Here is a 13197-nt window from a genome sequence, read left to right as displayed (position 1 = left end):
ACAAAGGAGGAATTACATGGGTAAATAATTTGCAAGAAGCAGTCTGTCCTTGCGGTGATGGGTGGAACTACAAGGTCTACATGATGAACCTCCCCACAACTGATGAACTCCACAGCTAGGGAAAAGTTAGTTCCCAAAGAGCTCATAGTTACTACCATGTCCTGGCTCTTTCCCCACATGATCTTCACATAATTACATACAGTTGCATACATACAATTTGTTTGTGAAAAACTTACCTCATTCAAATGATGGGGGAAAAAAGAAATCAGCATATATACATACAGTTATTACTAGAATGAGGGAGAAAAGGAAAACAGAGACAAATTGCTGATAAGGAATGCTCAGTAGAAATACATTGCAGATAAATATTATACCTAGATATCTCTCCAGTCATTAAATAAATTAAAGAGGTGGGGCACCTAGGTGGCTTAGTTGGTTAAGCATATGCTTTTGGCTCAGGTCATGATTCCAGGGTCCTGGGATGGAGTCCCACATTGGACTCCCTGCTCAGTGGGGAGTCTGCTTCTCCCTATATGTGCACATGTGAATCTTTAAAAAAAATTAGAGGCAATTGCTCTAATACAGAAAAGAGACAAAGCAGAAATATAAGGTGTCAAGGGGAGCTGGTTAGAGAGTACAAAGAGATGATCTGTGAGTTGGCAGAGTTCAGGAAAAAGTCAAAGCAAAATAGAAATAAAAAAGAAATAAAAACTGCTATAGAACTAAAGGCAAAATGATTAGACGTATAACAGAAACTCGCCACTGATGAAAACACAGTAAGGGGCCTGATAAAAATGAGCACACTGAAATAGAAGCTAAAAGTTAAAAAGGTTAGAGAAAAAATAATAAACGGATGAAGGTGATATGCCTAATTGGTGTCCTAAAAACGAAAAATGGAGATAATGATTCAGAAAAATATTTAGACAATCTTACAGATAAAAGAAGACTCTATAGTTTGGAAGGGTATGCTATTTCCTGGGAAAATTTTACTCAGAATCATGCATGGAATCTTCAAGTAAAAGAGAAATTCCAGTCAAAAACAGGAGTTTAGGCTCAGACTTCACAGAAAATAGTGGGCAGCACTTAAGAATTTCATACCCAGCCAAAATATTAGCCCTGTATTAACATAATAGACATTTTTCAATATGTTAGAATGTGGGGAAAAAACTATGAAAGGGGCTCCTGGGTGGCTCAGTGGGCTAACCCTCTGCCTTTGGCTCAGGTCATGATCTCAGGATCCTGGGATCGAGCCCCACATCGGGCTCTCTGCTCAGCAGGGAGTCTGCTTCCCCCTCTCTGCCTGCCTCTCTGCTTACTTATGATCTCTGTCCGTCAAATAAATAAATTAAATCTTAAAAAAAAAAAAAAAAGAAACTACTAAAGGATAGGGGCGCCTGGGTAGAGCAGTTGGTTAAACGTCTGACTCTTGGTTTAGGTGCAGGTCCTGCTCTCCGGGTCCTGAGATCGAGCCCTGCATCTGGCTTGGCCCTCAGTGCAGAGTCAGCTTGGGAGTCTCTCTCCCACTGCCCCTCCCCCCATGTATTCTCGCTCTCAAATAAAGAATCTTAAAATTTTTTTTAAAAACTATTAAAGCACAAATCACAGCAAATCAGGAAAGGGATGGTAAGTATAGGAAAATGGTGGTGGGACTAAATCTACTTCATTGAACAAAAACAAATACTGCTACAAACAACACAAATGCTATAAACCCTGATAAATATGGGCAAGAGGTAAAGAGAAAAATGTATTATCATTTTGTTGTTTTTTCATCTCTTACAGTGAAACATTCAAAGATCCTACGTAAAGCTGATGAAACAAGTGAGGGACACACGAAGGGACACATAGCAGCTGGAGTGGAATCTCCTTATGAGGAAGATTATTAACCCTGGGTCTGTATTATTGCAGCTGTATCACTGTCTTTATGACCTGACTTGGAGTCGGTTTTACTTTTGTTTTAAATTTTCTAAGGAATAGTGTGCAGTCTTACTGCTAGCACCTGGCTGGGACTGTACCCACATCCTTGCCCTTGCAGAGCCTCTGGATAAAAGCACAAGTATATTTACCATTACAAAGCGAACACTAAAATGATACTATCATCAGCTAAATGGGGCAACAGAGTAGAGGGAGGCAAAGGGAAAGGAAAATATATGGGCTAATTTCATCTTTGGTCAAAGCATAGAGTTAATTGGCACTGTAGAAACACGCCCCTGTGACTTGGAGTAGGCAAGGATTTATTAAACAAGGATGCCTGTGGCTCAAATCATAAAGGAAGGATGTTTAACTCATAACAATTCTAAAAAATTTCTATTCCTTAAAAGAAACAGTAAAGTATGTATGTATGTATGTATGTAAAGTCATACATAAACATGTAATCACTAGAAAAAAATTCTTCCACATTTTCAGAAAAAAAAATACAAAACTAAGGTGAAAAAAAAACAAAGAAGCAGCTCACATGAGGAAAGATTTTAAAAAAGGAAAATAAAGAAGATATATGTTTCTTCTGAAGAAAATGAGAAATTTCCTTCCTGACTCTTTTTTTTTTTTTAAAGATTTTTATTTATTTATTTAACAGAGAGAGATGCAGCGAGAGAGGGAACACAAGCAGGGGGAGTGTGAGAGGGAGAAGCAGGCTTCCCGCTGAGCAAGGAGCCTGATAATGGTCTAGGTCCTAGGACACTGGGATCATGACCTGAGCTGAAGGCAGACACTTAATGACCGAGCCACTCAGGTGTCACTGATTCACTTTTCTTACTTTTTTCTCTTTCCCCTCATCTCCTACATGCAGAAGCCATGAGAAGTAAAATCACTTTGCTCTTTTGGAAAGGCTTGTGGTAGGGGGTGAATGCTGGCCCTCTAACAGAGAGAAACATGGGCTTTTATAATCATAACTGTTACCATCAGTTTTTGCCATCACTTTGCCTCCCATTAATTTTGCCTGAGAGTTGATAAGGCTTAGAACCAATGCCAAGCTGTGTGTGTCACATCATGTAAGGTAAGAACATAGGTTGTGGAGAATGATACTTCTGAATTTAAAACGTAGCTTTGCCATTCCCTCTCTGTGCAGCCTCCTTACTTCTCCAGGCTCAGCTTCCTCATTTAGAATATCTGAATAAGATACGCTGTGCAGAATTGTCATGTAGATAACAAAAGGTAACATTTATTGAGCATTTACTGTGCACCAGGCTATTTAAAGCACCTTAGGTTGTGTTAATTCACTGAATTCTCTCACAGATCTGATGAGGCAGGTACTGGTATCATTCCCATTTTACAGATAAATAAACTGAGGCACGGAAACAGGAAGCTACTCATTCAAACCCACACAACTGGAGTAACTGGGATTATGAGCCTTGGCAAACTGATTCTAAAGCCTGCATTCTTAACCTCTTTGCTCTACTGTCTGTTGAATTCGAAGGATGAGAGGTAACATGTGTCATATGTCCTACAACAGTAAGTAGGTATCAAAGAAGAAAATGGATCCCAAGAAGAGTTGACTTCACTAATGTTTCAGGTCAAGGCATGGAGAGGTCAAGTGAACTGTTGATTTTCAAACCATCATGAAAAGGAGCTGAAAATTCAGGAAAAAATGAAGATACAGAAGGGTAGTGGACATTGATAAGTAGGAGTTCCCCTTGGGAAGCCGGAACAATGAGCAGAATTGGAGCAGATGTCCCTGGCCACCTGCACTGTCATTCCTCATGAAGCGAAGTTGTCTGTCTTGAAAAAGAGGCTTCCAGGGAGGAGCCTGGAATAACCTGGAGAATGGCTTTAGAGCCATTTTGTGGGGTACAGGGCAGACTGAAAGGCTTCTGTTACTTTTCTTCTGAAACTCGGGATGTTCAAGTCAGTTTATCTATAATGAGTCAAGTTAACTCATTGATCTCAACAGGGAGGTTTCAATACTTCATCAGTGAGCTGAATGGATAAGCTTCTCCTTCACTACCACGAAAAGAGTCGCGGTATACACGCATACTCACCCTTACCCGCATAGACACACATTCACATGCCCACATACCTACACACAGGTGCGCACACACATGGGTGCATCCCACCAGCACACACCCCCCATGACCTTTTCAGATTGCGAGTCCCAAAGTCCTCCAATCTGTTTAATTGACTTCCGTCTGAGGCGAAAATGCCATTGATCTGCCCGTGTGGAAGCCTCCTTCTCTCTGGGTGAATTCTGCCTTTCTAAGCGAGATTGCAAAGTTCTGCCGGGACCACAGGAGCTGACTTGAAATGCAAAGCAAATGTTCGGAAGGAAGGAAGTTGCTAAGTGCTTTGCACCTTGAATGCAAAGGCCTGTTTTTGAGTCTGGAGATAGAGGCCTTTGGTCCCCTCCCTGTGCCTCCGCCCAGAGCCCAGGTGCTCGCTGGCCGCACAGCCCACCCCACTGAGGGCCATGAGCAAAGACCTGGGCTTCCCAGCTTCCCAGAAGGAAGAGAAGCTTATCCAGTATGGCAAAGGTCGGGCCTTCCCATTCACCTCATTCTCTGCTGCCCTCTGTCACCTCCTGACGTTATGACTCTTGATTTCCAAAGTCCAAGTAACTTAATCGTGCCACTCAGCCCCTCCTGTGTCCCCTACACGGTAAGAACAGCCGCTCTACTGTTTGCCAGAAACATTTATCTCCAGTCAAGCTGCCATGCCGAGCTGGCGAAACAGGTGTTGGCTTTGTGCTGGAGAGGCTCTTTGCTCTTTGGCTCCCACAGAGACCAACCTGGCGGGGGTGCAAGGCAGAGCAGCCGAAGGGAAAGCCTCGTGGTTCATCCCCACCTGGCTCCCAAATGTGCAGAGCCCCTCCTAGGCACCGAGGGGATGCAGGCGCACGGCCGCCCTCACTGGCCGCTGGTCCTCGGTCTTGCCTAAGACGGTGGTTTGAGGATGAATTGTTAGAAACCATCCTGCTCATCCAGGGCCCAAGGGAGGCACAGCCTTTTGCTGCAAGGCTCTGCACACTACTGTGCTGCTTAGCAGGGGCGAATGGCTATTTGGATGAAATCAGATTCTAAAGTTAAAGCCACATGGACATGAATCATGTCCTAAGTGGGCCATGGGATGGCAGACAGACCCTGCCACCTCTGCCCTCAGGCTGTACCAGGAAGGTGCTATTGATCTTCCAGGGTTCTTTCTGGAGTCAGAGTTTGAACAAGCTCTAAAAGCTAATTTCAGCGGCACCCGGGTGGCTCAGTGGGTTAAAGCCTCTGCCTTCAGCTCAGGTCATGATCCCAGGGTCCTGGGATCGAGCCCTGCATCAGGCTCTCTGCTCGGTGGGGAGCCTGCTTCCCCCCCTCTCTCTGCCTGCCTCTCTGCCTACTTGTCTGTCAAAGAAATAAATAAAATCTTTAAAAAAGAAAAAAAGCTAATTTCATAGCGATACTGAAAACCTCAGTAAGAAGAGGACAGCGGGTACCTGCAGGGCTCAGAACCTCCCACATATCTCTCTCTGGTTGGCAACCTTTCTTTTTCAAGTGACAGGGAATGTATTGTAAGTGTGGCTGAAGCAGATGTGTCCTGTTTTCAAATAGTTGTAATTACAACAATGTAGAGATAAAAAAGGAAATAAATTAAATCAAGGACATAAAATATCAATCAGATGGGATTGGGTGTGTTCAGAGTGCTATGGACTGCAGGCTTCCCCACATATGTGGTATCTAAAATAGTCAAGTGTGGGCTTCTGGGTGGCTCAGTCAGTTGGGTATCTGTCTTCAGCTCCAGTCATGGTCCCAGAGTCCTGGGATGGAGCCCTGTATCGGGCTCCTTGCTTGGTGGGGAGTCCACTGCTCCCTCTGCCCCTCCCCCTTGCTTGTGCTCACTCTCTCTCCCTCTGTCTCTCAAATAAAATTAAAAAAATTAAAATAGTCAGGTTCATAGCATCTGCACGAAATGGTGGTTGCCAGGGCAGGAGGGAGGGAGAAATGAGGAGATGCTAATCAAAGGTGTAAGGTTTCGGTCTGGCGAGATGAGTACATTCCAGAGATGTCCTGTATGTCACTGTGTCTGTAGTCAGCCATACTGGGTTGTACATTGAAAAACTTGTCTATTCGCGGTCTTTTCTGGTTCCATATAAATTTTAGGATTATTTGTCCCATTTCTTCGAAAAAAATGGATGGTACTTTGATAGGAATTGCATTAAATGTGTAGATTGCTTTAGGTAGCATAGACATTTTCACAATATTTATTCTTCCAATCCAGGAGCATGGAACATTTTTCCATTTCTTTGTGTCTTCCTCAATTTCTTTCATGCGTACTTTATAGTTTTCTGTGTATAGATTCTTAGTCTCTTTGGTTAGGTTTATTCCTAGGTATCTTATAGTTTTGGGTGCAATTGTAAATGGGATGAACTCCTTAATTTCTCTTTCTTCTTTCTTGTTATTGGTGTAGAGAAATGCGACTGATTTCTGTGCATTGATTTTATATCCTGACACTTTACTGAATTCCTGTACAAGTTCTAGCAGTTTTGGAGTGGAGTCTTTTGGGTTTTCCACATATAGTATCATATCATCTGCGAAGAGTGATAGTTTGACTTCTTCTTTGCCGATTTGGATGCCTTTAATTTCTTTTTGTTGTCTGATTGCTGAGGCTAGGACATGGAATACTATGCAGCCATCAAAAGAAATGAAATCTTGCCATTTGCGACAACGTGGATGGAACTAGAGGGTATCATGCTTAGCGAAATAAGTCAATCGGAGAAAGACAACTATCATATGATCTCCCTGATATGAGGGAGAGGAGATGCAACCTGGGGGGTTAATGTGGTAGGAGAAGAGTAAATGAAACAAGTTGGGATTGGGAGGGAGACAAACCATAAGTGACTCTTAATCTCACAAAACAAACTGAGTGTTGCTGGGCAGAGGGGGGTTGGGAGAGGGGGGGTTATGGACATTGGGTAGGGTATGTGCTATGGTGAGTACTGTGAAGTTTGTAAACGTGGAGATTCACAGACCTGTACCCCTGGGGGGGAAAAAATATATATATATGTTTATAAAAAATAAAATTATAAAAAAAAAAACTTGTCAAGGGGACACATTTCATATGCTTAAATAAAAAGAAAAGAAAAGAAAATGTTATGTAATAAATCAAATCAATAAATGTTATGTAATACATCAAATATAAAATAAAAATCAATCTAGGAAAAGGGCCGGAGGCACACCAGGAGAGAGGACATAAGATCAAAGACCTTTCTAGAAGTGCTGGCCCCACGGCTGTTTGGTGAGTGAGGTCTGAGTCTCAGAGCTGCATGAACATGCTCTGCTTGTCATCAGTGTGAGCGTGAGGAAGGTAAGGGGATGCTGCCCTTTTTGGCACTGTGTCTGCCTTACCTGGAGGCACTCTATGAATATTTGCTGAGAGAACATGTCGGTGGAATTGCCTTCTGCTGAAGATACAGAGCAGTGGATTATCTTCTCTCAAAGATGCGCATGACCTCATGGATTTCTGAGTCAGAGTGGTCCTGGTACTCTCTTTGTGTCAGGGAGAAGCAATGGCAGGAGATGCCTGGTTTTTGGGCTCTCCACATAGGAGTGCGGGAGTTGGACTGACTCTTAACCTGGAGACTGGCTATGGTTCTCAGTCTACTCAAGAGGAGGGGAGAGCCCCAAGAGGATTCCAGCTCCCCTAGTGGGAAGAGGCCTGAGCTGGCTTTGGTATGCACTATTCAGTAGCAGAGATGGACCAATATTTACATCCAAGTCCCTGCAGGACTGCACTTTATTTGCATGTAGAAATCAATTCGTAAACTCTTTGAGTTAAGGTTTATACAAAGATGCTGACTTAGTAAGAAAGGCCTGGGATGAAGAAACAGTTTCCAGCATGGGTAGCGCAGGACAACAGCCATAGGAACACAGATGAGAATCTAGCCCACAGCAGATTAAAAAATTTTTAATATTATCTTTTGGAGTGAGGAGACATTATTAATTAATATCATAATCTATTTCATTCTTTGTTAAATTATGAATTATGAATAGTATAATTTTTAATTATGAATAGTAATTTTGTAATTATGAATAGTAAAATACACATATCAAAGATGTGGACTTGGTTATCCTCAGTCAACTTCTAGAAAGCTAACTTTAAGAAACCCTCCTGGTTTTGTCATAAACAGACACCTGGGTCTCATGGCAGTCCGTGAGGTTCTGAGTGGGCCAAGTGAGGCAAGCTGGTGTCCTTACAGAATTTTATCTTGAAGTAGCTTCTATCTGGCTTGCTAAGGTGCCCATTGGTTTATGGATAGGGGAAGCAAAGGCAGTGATCTTATGCTCACATGGTATTTATCTGAAATTCTTTCTTATTGATAGCAGAGTAGCAAGTTTTCTGAGGGATTGGCAAAGACCTTGATTTGGGTCTCTGGGAGGCGGTGGAGGGAGTTAACCTGCGGTAGGTATGTCTTCGCTGTCTCTCGGGGTCTATGGTTTAGAAGAAGGCTCCCATGGACTCTTTTACACTGTAATTTTCTCTGAGAGGAGTCACTTGATACTCAAAACAAAAACAACACTTGGTATTTATTGAGTATCCGATATGTGTTAGGTTGGGGGCTCTGTTCTGTATTTTAGGCATACTGTTACATTTTAAATCGTGAGTACAACTCTCTGAAATCAATAGTACCATATCCATTAAGTGGGTGGGAAAATTAAGAAGTAAAGAGCGGTAGAAACTTGGCCTTCGCTAACCAGAGAGAAGTCTTCCTGTGATGGGATCGCCGGGAGGGATTGAGGACCCCAGCAGAGCAGATAGAGGAAACCAGAGAGAAACCTTGCAGGCTGCATGGCTCTGAACCTGCCATGAATGTGTGCCACAGGCTGGACCTTCAAGGAGCTGCTGTGTGTGTGTGTGTGTGTGTGTGTGTGTGTGTGTGTTTGTGTAATACCTGATAGTGGTTTGGGCCAACTGAGGATACATTACGGAGGCTAAGTGGAATGCTGCACAAATAGAAATAAAGGATTCAGGGGTCATTTCCTAGCTAGACGTCAAGCAAATAAAAGTGATGCGTGCTTTTGCCTGCGGGAATGCTAGAATAACAATTTGATAATAATATTTGACACTTGCTTTGCCGAGTCCTACTTTTCCAAAGTGACTTCCTGAAACAGCTCTTCTTCTAAGTCCATCTCCTTAAAATTAGACTCCTCCAGGGTCAGGATCAGGGGCTGGAGCGGCTACCAGCTTCCCAGCTCTTTGGCCGCATGGCCTAGGTTTATGCCGTGGTGGTTTTTTCCCCACGTTTCCTGAAATTTCACCGACTGGGAAGTGGAAGGCAGGAAAACAGTGAGGAATGTACGAAGCAGAAATAAATCTTCTTTTAGAGACATTATATTATAGTGGTTCAATTTCTTTTCAGCTTTGCTGAAGCAGATCAATGTACACCCAAGATAGTCAAGGTTTAAAAAAAAAAAAAAAGAAAAGAAAGGGGGAAAAAAAAGAATGTATAATAAAATAAAAGTTTATTTGGCAGGATTTCTTTCAGGGGAGGGAGCATTTTGGTGTGTGTGGTGGAGAATTTCAGTAAGTTGCTGGGGAGGGAGAGTAAGACCCAAAGGGCTTGCCCAGGAAGGAAAGGAAAGTTCCCTGATCTCAAGACATCACAAGAAAGGCAATCTTACAAAACTCATAGATGTAGAGGAATGGGGAGCGGGGGTTGATCCAGAGCTGAAAGCTCCAGGAGCCGGACGGCTGGGGGAGGTTTTGGAAGAAGAAAAATACGCTCCAAGAATTTGTAAGTTGGCTTTTGTCTGCACTCCCATAGTTTCTTTTCTCAGTTTCTGCTCTTCCACTCCCAACAGAATAATCTTCAGCCCAGTAGATGTTTCTTACTCTTTTTAGGGGGATTTAAGTGGATTCTTTTGAGGAAATTTGAAGATGTTTTTCTGTGTTTGAGGCAAACAGGAGTAGCAGGTGGGACTACAATGGGTAGCTGATGTCTGAATTAGAGTGACAAGTGATAGTAACCTGTATTAAATAGCAACCTTTCACTTTTGTCATTGAGAATGTTGCATTTTATATGTAGGATATTTCATTTAATTTTGCTTTGCTTATGATTCTATCTTTTCCTTTTTAAACAAGATTTATTTATGTATTTTAGAGAGAGACCGAGCGAGCACAAACAGGAGGGGCAGAGGGATTAGGAGAGAGAAGCTCCAGGGGGCTCCTTGCTGAGCTGTCATGGGGCTGCAGCTCATGACCCTGAGATTGTGACCTGAGATCGTGACCTGACATCATGACCTGAGCCCAATCCGAGTCAGAAGCTTAACCAACTGCACCACCTAGGTGCCCCCCCAATCTTTTCCGTTTTCTTTTTTTTTTAAGATTTTATTTATTTATTTGACAGACCGAGAAGGAGAGAGAGAGAGAGCACAAGCAGGAAGAGTGGCAGGCAGAGGGAGAGAGAGAAGCAGGCTCCCCGCCAAGCAAGGACCCTGATGCAGGACTCAATCCCAGAATCTTGGGATCATGACCTGAACTGAAGGCAGACGCTTAACAACTGAGCCACTCAGGAGTTCCCCATCTTTTCCTTTTTTTTTTTTTTTTTTTTGTGATATTTCATACAACTCCCTCCAGGAAAGCTAAGGTGCTCAGTAACAGGTTGGCAGATAATGCTGCTTGTGGGTAATCTGTTGCTTTCTCACATGAATTACATATTTGATGACTTTTTCAAAGAACAGTCTATGGCTTGGCAAGCTGTCGGATTACAGTCGTTCCCGTTATCCATGGTTTTGCTTTCTGCTGTTTCGGTAACTGATGGTCAGCCATGGTCCCGAAGCACACCAAACTGTTACAAGGTAAATAGCAGCCCAGTGCTGCAGTGTCTGTGTCATTCCCCTTACGTCAGTCATCTCAGCACGGAGGCATTTTACCACCTCACCCATCACAGGAGGGGTGAATACAGCACAATAAGGTATTTTGGGAGACAGTGACAACATTCATACAACTTTCACTGCAGTATATTATTAAAACTATTCTTTTTTATTTGGAAATTAATTAGTTAATTTGGAATTAATTAATTTGGAAATTAAACTTTATCATAGGTAAGTATGTACCCATAGTACAGATGGGGCTAAGTACTATCTGTGGTTTCAGGCATACATCTGGGGCTGGGACGAGAGAGGTCTACTGTTCTCTCCCATAATCCAGAGATACCATACACTCTCCTGGAGAACTAGTTCTGAGTTGCAAAAATACAAAAATAAGACTACGAGAGAGAATGCATCGTTTATGGTGAGTGAAAGTAAATGCAGAGGCAGATAGGAACGGAGGAGAGCTGTTTGCTCTGCCTGAAGGAAGGCACTAGAGACTTACTTTGGAAAATAATATCCTTAACATTTATATGGCTCTTCATAGTTTTAAAGTGCTTCCTGGTAAGTAAGTGTCATTAATCAGATATTAGCTGCGGATCATTCAACGAATTAGTTGTTGATTTAGACTGAGAGCTGTTCATAATTTTGCAGACTAATAACAAACATGATTCCTTTTACATTTCACAAAAATTTTGACTTTCTTATGCTCATTGAGTGTTCTAATGTGTATGGGTTTGGATTATGGATACCAATAGGTACTTATTATTATATGCATTTACCTTTATATAGACTACTAATTAATAACCTATTAGTTTGTTATAGTGGTCCCCCTCTCTCTGTGGTTTCACTTCCTGCAGTTTCAGTTACCTGCAATCCAGAAGCAGAGAATCCTCCTTCTAATGAATCGTCGGTCAATCATAGCCTAACGCTACGTCACAATGTCTACGTCATTCACCTCACGTCATCTTGTCATGTAGACATTTTATCATCTCACATCAGAACAAGAAGGGTGAGTACGGTACAATGAGATATTTTGAGAGAGAGAGAGACTATATTCATGTAACTTTTATGACAGTATATGCTTATAATTGCTCTATTTTATTATTAGTTATTGTTGTAAATCCCTTACTGAGCCCAGTTTGTAAATGAATCATTATCATAGGTATGTATATAGGAAAAAAACAGTGTAGATAGAGCCTGAGACTGTCTGTGGTTTCAGGCATCCAGTGAGGGCCTGGGGACCTATCGTCCTTCGGTAAGGAGGGGGGGACAGCTGCCTTTACAACACCTGTGGAGGTAAGACTATGTAGGGAAACTCTTAAGTTCGAGAAGTGTTACCATGAGAGTCATCACTGAACACCCTTCCCTAACACAGAGGGGCGTGCTGGCATGGAGTAGCCAGTAAAAACACATAATGGAGTCTCCTTTCTTCTGTAGTTTGAATGTTGCCACTTGGAAACACCAAAAGATTGTAAGGGGATCTGGAAGAAATACCATTTTCGCTGTGTAAGGGTCTATTTAGCCAGAGTGGCCCCACCTTGGTTGAACAGCCCCTATTTTGTTGTTTATGCAGTAAAACTTAAACTGACACCCCCTCCCCCCACCCCGCCCCGCCCAGGGGAACGTACTTAAAAGCAAGTCCGGGAAACCAGTCCCAGGTAACAAAGCCCAAATACAAAGGTTGGCCAGGCCCAACCACATGGCCTTTGCTCTATAAAAGTTAGTCTGTGAGGCAAGGAGGGGTCGCCCTCTGTGTAAGGGGTGGCCTTGACTGGTCTGTTTGACAGTCGGTTTGATTCTTGATGCTTGGTGCGAAATAAAGCTTTGCTTGAATTTCGCTTTATATCAGTCTCGCTCCTTTGACCATGGACCCATTATTGGGGGACCCAACATTGGGAACCCAACAACTGCAAGCGGATGCCTTATCTAGTTGGCTATTTCTATAAATCATAACTCAGTTTACCTTCAATCTAAGCTGAAATATACATACGAGACTGAGGTTTATTTGGCATATTTATGTCTAAATATCAAAACGCACTTTTCCCCACTGGTATTTCTGCACACCTGTTCTTCAACCAATTATCACAAGTAACTGAGGTCTGAGGGAAGCCACAGATCTTTGGAGTGGAGCTTTTTAGAAATGAAAGGGGGACTCCTTTGGGTCTGATGCTTGAATCTACCAGTATGACTATGCTTCTCGTTCGTTTTCCTACAAAGGCTGTGAAGCTGCGGTCATTTGTCCCAGCAAAGCCTCCACATTTCCCCTTCTTCCTATGATCATATCGAGTCTCTGTAGCCACTTGGCCTGGGTTTGATCCTGATTCTCTGACTTACTAGCTATGTGACCTTGGGCAAGTTACCTGCTTCTCTGATGCTTGGTTTACTTATCTGCAAAATAAAGAATAATTTCTCT

Source organism: Lontra canadensis, unplaced genomic scaffold (genome assembly GCF_010015895.1).
Source record: "Lontra canadensis isolate GAN:19392208 unplaced genomic scaffold, GSC_riverotter_1.0 scaffold26, whole genome shotgun sequence".
Taxonomy (NCBI): domain Eukaryota; kingdom Metazoa; phylum Chordata; class Mammalia; order Carnivora; family Mustelidae; genus Lontra; species Lontra canadensis.
Note: the sequence above shows the minus strand (reverse complement) of the source record.